A 10,344-nucleotide genomic window follows, 5' to 3' on the forward strand; every position below is an offset into this window, starting at 1 on the left:
GCTAAACATCCTACAGAATACAGGATGCCACCCCTCTCCCCTCACTGAGAGGTAAACGGCCCCCAAAGTCAGCAAAGCCCAGAACGGGGACCCCTGATGGAGTTAGACTTTTCATCTGATGCAGAATGGGGTTAGAGTTGACTTTTCAGCCTTTTTTGAAGGGGTCTGGGTCAAACTGTCGCTTTGATTTAGTACTCCTAGATGGCACAGCCGTCTAACTTGACCAAGGAAACATCTGAACAGTGAACACCAGCATCCGCTCACCTGCATGGAATTCTGCTGGGTAATGTCTGCTGTTGCAACTTGCTCTTTCCTTGTTAGTGTCAATGCTGTGAGTTTGTTTTAAATGACCTGGGTAACATCGGAATACAATCTTTTTTTTTTTTTTTTTTATTCTGAAGAGGTAACAGACTGAACTCATTTGCATTTCTAGGCTCTCCTCTGAGTGTCAATTCGAGAGCACCTATAACTTAAGGCAGGCTTTGTTCTCTCCTCAGTCCCTGATGTCATCTTTGGCTTCTGCCTCATTATTTGAAGCACCTGGGGCATTCCATTGTATGGATGCACCCTGCTGAACCCCTTCCCCCGCTAAACGGACCCTGAGGTTATTCCAGTTTTTCCTGTCTTAACAAAGAGAGATAAAAGGCACATCCTGACGTGGACTTCTGAAGAGGTTGAAGAGGTTGCAGGGATGGAAACTGCTGAGTCACGGGGTCAGCTCTGATTTAAGTCTTGTTAAAACTGTTCTACAGGGGTTCAAATTTTAGTGCCATGATCATATATTCCCTGAATCTAAACAAATACATGCTGGACTGGCCCCAAATGTCCCCTGTGAAAAGGACTTTTTTTCCTGTAATGACCATACTTTGGGTTTGGCCCTCACAAAGATACTGCATTCAATCAGATGTGATTTCTAGGTTCTGATAAAACAGTCGTGTCTGACTCTTTGCAACCCATGGGCTGTAGCCCACCAGGCTCCTCTGTTCATGGGATTTCCCAGGCAAGAATATAGGAGTGGATTGTCATTTCCTCCTCCAGGGGATCTTCCCAACCCAGGGATCGAACCCAAGTCTCTTGTGTCTCCTGCATTGGCAGGCGGATTCTTTACCACTGAGCCAGCTGGGAAGCCCTTCGGATAAAACAGGGTCTCCTCCTAATAGTAACAGATGTCAAGGAATGCTTTATACCTTAGTCTTCCCTAGAGGGGAAGAAATGAATGATTAACACACATATATGTATTTATTTACCATCCACAGTATGGTAATTACAGGAAAAAAGTCCTTTTCACTGGGGACATTTGGGATCAGCCCGGCATATATACCACACCTGAGAGAGCCCAGGGCATGGACCCCGTCTCCCCCATTTCCTGGGTCTTACTGGACTGTGGACAATGGATGATTCAGAGCCATTTTAGGTGGAAATACAAGGAAAACTCTGTTATCCACCAGTTCTCAGGGATCTATAGGGAGGCCCCCAGTGAACAGTGCGGGGATGATCTCTTCTGCTGTGGAGCGCCCCCTTCCTGCCCTGGTGGGTCTCAGGAAGAGAAAAGATGCCTTGCTCACAGTCACACCCTTTCTGGAACACTGTCAAGGTAGCAGGCTGGTCACTTGCATGCCAAGGACAAATGGGAGGACCCACTGTGCTCCCTGACATTCTGGGCACTGCCGCACAGTCACGCATGACACTGACCTCGATTTGGCTCCCATGGGGCTCCTGATCTACGAGGGGAGATGGATTTAATTTTAAAAGCAGACAGATATACCATCACAAAGCGTGGCACTGGGTTGGACTTGGGGTGGGGCAGTACTCCAGGCAGAAGGAGCAGCACTTGACTGCACCTCGCTGTCGTTGTTCAGTCGCCAAGTCATGTCCGACTCTTTGCAACCCTATGGACTGCAGCACGCCAGGCCTCCCTGTCTTTCACCATCTCCTGGAATTTGCCCAAGTTCATGTCCGTTGAGTTGGTGATGCCATCCAACCATCTCATCCTCTGTCCTCCCCTTCTCCTGCCTTCCATCTTTTGCAGCATCAGGGCCTTTTCCAATGAGTCAGCTGTTCACATCAGGTGGCCGAAGTATTGGAGCTTCAGCTTCTCTAAAGTGACGAGTTCCGCCCACTCGGCCAAATGGCCTGGAGCTGTCACCTACCCTCTCTGAACCTCCCCCTTTCACCTACAGAGTAGAAATAACAACCATAGCTTCACTGTATTGAATGGTCCCCACATAATTTATCATCTGGATGCTTTTGAGAATAATAAAAGGACACTTTTAACAATGATGCTGGGAGAGCAGGCATGACCCGGGTCTACTGTGGGTGAACAAAGATGCTTGGCCCTGCTCCTGTGGGCACACGGGGTGTACCAGCTGGAGCTACTGTGTACACACCCTCCCTGTCGGAGTAGGAAGCATCATCCTGATTTTACAGATGAAGAAACTGCCCATTACCACCAGGGAAGTAGGTGCAGCACCAGAATTTTTATGCAGGATTTTTGATTCCCAAACCCAAGAAGGGGATTATCATGCTCTCCTGAGATTAGGTTGAAAGATTTGCATGTATAGTTGTCATTGCCAAAATGTATTCAAGTTGTCTGGCTATAGGAGGACAGCTTTGATAAATGGGAACTATTATTCTTGTAATTAGTGAGAACAAAAACTCGAATCATCCCAGTGTTAAGCAATACTGGGATCAGGTAAAAATCACTTGCTGTCTGCTCCAAGACATATCTGCTTCTGGAAGATAAGATTATGCTTCAGCTCTACTTTCAAAACTCCACCACTTGGGCCCACCATTCCAAAGCTGCTGTGTCAGAAACAACCCGATTCCAGCCAGCCCCTTGCCTTGCGAAACTGCTGTAAACTCCCCCAACCAAGGCCCTAAAACCCTATAAATACCATTCCCTAATTTTCCTAATTCTCGAGACTCTGTTGAAGTGGTGTCCTTTATTGCAGGAGGACTAATAAACCCAGCTTTGCTTGATCGACAGGTTTTTCCGGCAGAGTTAAGGTCTAGGAAGGCATTAAAAATGTTTTTTTGCTATTATTCTACAAAATGGAGTACATCAAGGCTGTATATTGTCACCCTGCTTATTTAATTTACATGTGGAGTACATCATGAGAAATGCTGGGCTGGATGAAGCACAAGCTGAACTCAAGATTGCTGGGATGAATATCAATAACCTCAGATATGCAGATGACACCACCCTTACGGCAGAAAGTGACAAAGAACTAAAGAGGCTCTTGATGAAAGTAAAAGAGGAGAGTGAAAAAGTTGGCTTAAAGCTCAACATTCAGAAAACGAAGATCATGGCATCTGGTACCATCACTTTGTGGGAAGTAGATGGGGAAACAGTGGAAACAGTGGCTGACTTTATTTTTCTGGGCTCCAAAATCACTGCAGATGGTGACTGCAGCCATGAAATTAAAAGACGCTTACTCCTTGGAAGAAAAGTTATGACCTAGATAGCATATTCAAAAGCAGAGACATTACTTTGCCAACAAAGGTCAGTCTAGTCAAGGCTATGGTTTTTCCAGTGGTCATGTATGGATGTGAGAGTTGGACTGTAACGAAAGCTGAGCGCCAAAGAATTGATGCTTTTGAACTGTGGTGTTGGAGAAGACTCTTGAGAATCCCTTGGACTGCAAGGAGATCCAACCAGTCCATTCTAAAGGAGATCAATCCTGGGTGTTCATTGGAGGGACTGACACTGAAGCTGAAACTCCAATACTTTGGCCAACTGATGCGGAGAGCTGACTCATTTGAAAAGACCCTGATGCTGGGAAAGATTGAGGGCAGGAGGAGAAGGGGACAACAGAGGATGAGATGGTTGGATGGCATCACTGACACAATGGACATAGGTTTGGGTGAACTCCGGGAGTTAGTGATGGACAGGGAGGCCTGACGTGCTGCGGTTCATGGGGTCGCAGAGAGTCGGACACGACTGAGCGACTGAACTGAACTGAACAAAACGGAAACAACCAAGCGTGCTAGACACAATGCTGCTGCTGCTAAGTCGCTTCAGGCGTGTCCGACTCTGTGCGACCCCAGAGACGGCAGCCCACCAGGCTTCCCCATCCCTGGGATTCTCCAGGCAAGAACACTGGAGTGGGTTGCCATTTCCTTCTCCAATACATGAAAGTGAAAAGTGAAAGTGAAGTCGCTCAGTCGTGTCCGACTGTCAGCAACCCCATGGACTGCAGCCCACCAGGCTCCTCCATCCATGGGATTTTCCAGGCAAAAGTACTGGAGTGGGATGCCATTGCCTTCTCCGGCTAGACACAATAGTGGTCTCCAAAAGCTACCCGCATGCATACGACCAGAATCTGGGAGTAGGACACCTTACTCGGCAAGAGGGGCTTTGCAGACATGATGAAGTATCTTGAAATGGGGAGTTATCCTGGATTGTCTGGGTGGACCCAGCATCATCACAAAGATCCTTACCAGAGGGGGCAGGAGATCAGAGGTAGACATGTAATGATGGAGGCAGAGGCTGGAATGATGGCTTTAAAACCTTCCTGGATCAAGGAAGGCAGGTAGTCTCTACAAGCCGGAAAGGGCAAAAGAATGGATTTTTCACTTAAAACCTCGAGAAGAAACACAGCTCTGCCAACCCATTTTAGACTTCTGCCCTCCAGAACTGTAAGACAATAAAAATGTGTTGTTTTAGGTTACTGAGTTTATGGTAATTTGTTACAGGAGTCATGAGAAACAAACATGCCAAACATTCAAGAGAGAGAAGCTATGTGATAATTGTCAGCAGAGAAAAGCAGAGAAGCTAGAATACAGGCTAGAGCTAAACTCCCTGGGCTTCATATCCCTCCCCTGCCACTTCCAGGCTGGGCGATGTTGACTGAGTTACTAAGTAACTCTCTGAGCTTTATTTAGTCTTTGCAGAACAAGGATGATACAAGTAACAGCCTGGGAAAGTTACTGTGCTGATAAAAGAAAAGCTATGGTGGGATAAACCTGGCACAGAGCTGGGGTTAATGCATCTCAGCACTGAGGTCAGAAATGGAGGAACTGGGGAATCGCTCCTCATTTGTTTTCTCAGGATGGAGCAGAGCCAAGAGCAGGAGTTACTGGGATAACCAGGAGAATCTCAGCCAGGCTACTACCGCCAGTCCTCAGTATCCTTCCCACGCTTCATTTCCTAACTCACACGGCCAGTTGTATACCTTGCAAAAATGATTTCCAAGGATACGTTGCAGGTTCGTCTGTGATCTGGCAGGTCTTGAGGGAGCTGAAGACCCTTGGGCCTGACCTTCCTCCCCCACGGTCGCTGTTTCCTCTCAGGCTCCGGACGTGCCTCTTGTTTGGTGTAGATATCAATGCTGCTTTCCAAAACGGTGATAGGCGACCTTCCCAGATACCATGGAGATAGATACTACAGTGTGAGTGCCACCAAGTTGGTGCCCGTTCCTGGAGCCACACCAGCCCACAGGGGCTAGTAGGGGATGGAAGAGCCCTTTCAGACCCAGGAGGTTCCACCCTGCCAAGGCAGTCAGGGTCAGGAGTCCCCAGAAGTTTAGGGAGAAGATGCGAACATTCCCATTGCTGGTCTCCAGGCTCACCCCTCCACTGGGCTCTCCTTCCCTAACTCTGCTGGGAACCCTAACTCTGACATCTGCCTCAGGCCTGAGATCCGGTGGGGGAAGGCATGGGAGATTACTGGCTATTATTTCAATGTTGTCAAACACATTTTCCTTTTAGTTTTATTAAGACATATTTGACATTTTCAAATATTTTTGAAATAAGGCTAATCATTTTTAGCATTATTCCAAAAAAAAAGATGTTTTTTCTGTAAACAAAACACTTTGTTTTATGAAACAAATACTATGATTCTAATTCACAGATAAAAAATTCAACAGCTTCAAAGATTTAAAAATTTAAATAGGGGACACCTAAATATACACATTGGAGAAGGCAATGGCAACCCACTCCAGTACTCTTGCCTGGAAAATCCCATGGACGGAGGAACCTGGTAGGCTACAGTCCAATGTATGGTTTTTGCCATACATTGACATGAACCAGCCATGGGTTTACATGGTTCCCCATCCTGAGCCCCCCTCCTACCTCACTCCCCATCCCATCCCTCTGGGTCATCCCAGTGCACCAGCCCTGAACACCCTGTCTCATGCATCGAACCTGGACTGGCGATCTGTTTCACATATGATAATAGACATGTTTCAATGCTGTTCTCTCACATCATCCCACCCTCGCCTTCTCCCACAGAGTCCAAAAGACTGTTCTATATATCTGTGTCTCTTTTGCTGTCTCACATATAGGGTTATCGTTACCATCTTTCTAAATTCCATATATATGTGTTAGTATACTGTATTGGTGTTTTTCTTTCTGGCTCACTTCACTCTGTATAATAGGCTCCAGTTTCATCCACCTCATTAGAATTGATTCAAATGGATTCTTTTTAATGGCTGAGTAATATTCCATTATGTATATGTACCACAGCTTTCTTATGCATTCTTTTACTGATGGACATCTATGTTGCTTCCATGTCCTGGCTATTATAAACAGTGAAAGCAGAGATTTAAAATGGGAAAGTCTAACTTGAGCCTTAAGCATGCCATCTTTGGGGGTCAGCTCCCCAGGTGGGCGGCTGGAAATGCAGATCCCTGTGGGAATGAACAGTGGACCTCTGAGAAGTCTCTTCCATCTTCTTGCTGGGAATTAACCCAGTTGCCTTATAATTAGCCGTCTTCCAAAACTCTGGAATTCAAGTGTTCTCAATGTCATTCTCCATTGTTAATATGCATCAGAGTCCCTGAAGGGATTGTTAAATGGTAGATTGCTGGGCATAACCCTCTAGTTTTTCTCTGATTCCGGGCTTCCTTGGTAGCTCAGCTGGTAAAGAATCCACCTGCAATGCAGGAGATCCTAGTTCGATTCCTGAGTCGGGAAGATCCCCTGGAGAAGGGATAGGCTTTCCTGGTGGCTCAGACAGTAAAGAATCCACCTTCGATACAGGAGACCTGGGTTTGATCCCTGGGTTGGAAAGATCCCCTGGAGGAGGGCATGGCAACCCACTCCAGTATTCTTGCCTGGAGAATCTCCATGGGCAGAGAAGCCTGGTGGGGTACAGTCCACGGGATCACAAAGAGTTGGACATGACTGAGCAACTAAGCACAGTTCTGATTCTGATTCAGTTGGTCTTGGTGGAAGGAGGGGTGGGCAGGAGTTTGGTGGTGCTGATTCTGCTGGTCTGGGACCACACTTTGAGGACCACTGGTCTAGAACTGGAGATCTGAGGGCTTGGGGCACTGTGCCTGACATAGTCATCACAAGCCAGCCAACCTTGGGTGCTCAGGTTAATATTCAATTGACGATCTTAAAAGCCCACTGTGTGAGGGTCTCTGCCCAAGACCAAGGGCCCTGCTGCTGAACACCTGGAGGAAAATCAAGGATGTTCCTGGCCTCTGGGAAGTCAGGGTCCAATAGCACCTATAAGAAAAGGAACCCATACTTGAGCCGAACATAGGCAGTGGGAGCTGCCCCCACACTGAGTAAGGCAGACCAGGGGGAGGGAAGGGGAAGTGAACACTAGCAGGTAACCGGCCAGGTATATGACCTGCAGAAGCACCTGGTGACCGTGGTCCAACAGTGTGAACATAAAAACTATAAGGGTGCCGCTGTCTGCCAAGCCTTGAACCAGAATCTCTAGATTCATCTTAACCACAAACCCACAGGGAAATGAAGTCCAGTCAAGGCAATTTAACTGGGTACCAAGCTGACACGATCATGGTATCTTCCCATTGACTTAAGCCTAAGTTTATGCCCTCTGGTCAAGTTTTACACTTTCTTTATAAAGATTTTATACATCTTTTGCTAGATTTAGCTTGAGTATACTTTTTGTTAAAAGTTTTGCCAATCATCCTAGTAATACTTCCTTTATATTAAAAGGATCTAATCTCTAGGGAATGGTCATCATTTGCTTGAGATATGATAATGGTATTTAGACAAATGTATTTGACAGACAGCAATGCGTTGATGCATATTCATGTAAAGTTTATGTGGCAAAATCTTAATATAGTCTATCAGTTTTTCACCTTTCTATATGTTTGAAATCTTCAAAATAAAAAATAGAAAAAATTAAAAAAAGAATCCAATCTCAGTCACACTCTGCCGTAGTTGTCTCGTCTTTTCTGTCTTTTCCATTCGGAGACTTTCCTCTGTCTTTGCTCAGCTCTCATGACCTTGACGTCTTTGAAGATTACAGGACAGGTATTTGCTGAATGAGGTGTCCCTCGTGGTGCTAGCGGTGAAGAACCCGCCTGCCAATGCGGGAGACGCAGGAGGCGGAGGGTTTGAACCCTGGGTCAGGAAGATCCCTGGAGGAGGAAATGGCAGCCCACTCCCATATTCTTGCCTGGAGAATTCAAAGGACAGAGGAGGCTGGCAGGCTACAGTTCCTTGGGGTCACAAGAGTTGAACACAACTGAGCATGTACGCACGTGTTTCCTGGGATGAGACTCCAGTTACATGTCTGCCTGGAATTTCACAGAGGGGATGTTTTGTTCTTCTTGTCTCCTGTCAGGTAGCACATGATTTCAACTTGTCCTGTGACTGCTGATGTGAGCACTGATCTCTAGATTAAGGTGTTTTGGTCAAGTTTCTCCGCAGCAATGTTACTTCTCCTTGTCTGTATTTAATAAGTGTTTCAAGGTGAGATATTTAATTTTCCATCGCTGTTCTACTTTCACTCACTAATTTTAGCCTCCATGGATGTTTCTTGTCTGAATTATTCTTATGATGACTGCCAAAGAGTAATTTTCTAATTCCATCCTTCTCTTTACATTTAATTAGTTTGCATTGCAGTGTTAAGAAGCGCTTCTTTTTTCCTCATTTACTCATTCATTTTAAAATTTATGTCAGTGTGAACTCAAGGATTCCTATTTTATTCAGTGGATTTTTTGTGAGTTTCTTTTGTTTGTGTGGCTTTGCTGCTTGCGGGATCTTAGTTCCCTGCCCCGCCCCAGGAATCAAACCTACGCCTCCTGCAGTGGAAGTGCAGTCTTAACCTTTGGACTGCCAGGGAAGTCCCCAGAGGGTGCATTTTAAAGTGATCTCTAGCTTATGGGGTGGCAAAAAATACAGTTTTGATATTGGCTCCACAAAGACCTTCAACTGGACCCCAGAAATGTGCAACCAGTCTAATACAGACACGAGGCACTGTGCGAGATAAAAGATGATCCCCAGTTCCAAAGAGTGGGGTGGGAAAGGGAGCACCTGAATTCCTCTTTCACCCCCTCGTTTGTCCATCCCTTGGTCCGTCTGCAATCTGTGAAAGGGCTCCGGCTGATTCCGATCCCCAGTCTTCGTTAGAAATGCTCCGAAAGAAACTCAGGAACAACAGCAGAGTCAGACTGGGACTTTCCTGTCCACGGCATTGAGGACACTCTGGCAAGGATGACCCAAGGCTGCCAGCGGACGCCAGGTATATGGCATCCGGACACTCCAGGAGGGTCGACCCACGAAGCAGCTCAGGTGTGGGATCTGATGGCTCCTTTTGGGGGTTCAGGCCGGAGGAGTCTCAGATGGCATCTGCCCCTCCCCGCCGCCAGAACTCCTGGGGCAGATTTTGTTCTTCACGAGAGACAATGGGGTGGCCATCGCCCTCAGCGAGCTGGGGTATTTCCAGCAGGGATGTTCCTGCCCCTCTTCCCACGGGTGTACTGTTACAGGGTGGGAAGAACCCCTGGAGGCATTCACGCTTCCCTCCTTCCCCTCCCTGGAGGCTTCATTCATCTGGGTTCTCGAGCAGGTGGGGGTGGGGAGCAGCTGAGGGCTGGGGGGACCAGTGGAAGAAGATGCCTCTATCTGGGTCCCGACTGTATGTCAGGAACTGAGGCAGGAGCTTTATGCCAGTGGCTTGGTGTCTTCTATTTCATTTTTCACAAAGCTATGAGTAGGGGTAGTTGGTGTGCTCTGGGTGACAGAGAAGATGTAAGTAAATTTTGAGGACGGTCCTCCTAGGAGAAAATACTTCCTAATAACCTCTTCTTTTTTTTTTTTGGCCATACCATGCAGCTTGCGAGATCTCAGTTCCACCACCAGGGATTACACCCAGGCCACAGTAGTGAAAGCCCAGAATCCTAACCAGTAGGCCACTAAGAAACACTTCTCCATCTCTTTATATAACACCCTGTTCCCCAAAAGCTCAAAGCTTCTGGTGATACCGTATGTGTTAGTGGCTGTGAACCCAGTTTCTTGAGCTGAGCAAATAGGTTCAAGTCTGGACCCTGCCAGAGAATCCCACTTGCCAGGCTGCTGGGAAGATAAAATGGGATAAAATGGAATAATAGGGCTGTGAAGTGCATAGTTCCATCATCC

Source organism: Bos taurus, chromosome 13, assembly GCF_002263795.3.
Source record: "Bos taurus isolate L1 Dominette 01449 registration number 42190680 breed Hereford chromosome 13, ARS-UCD2.0, whole genome shotgun sequence".
NCBI lineage: Eukaryota > Metazoa > Chordata > Mammalia > Artiodactyla > Bovidae > Bos > Bos taurus.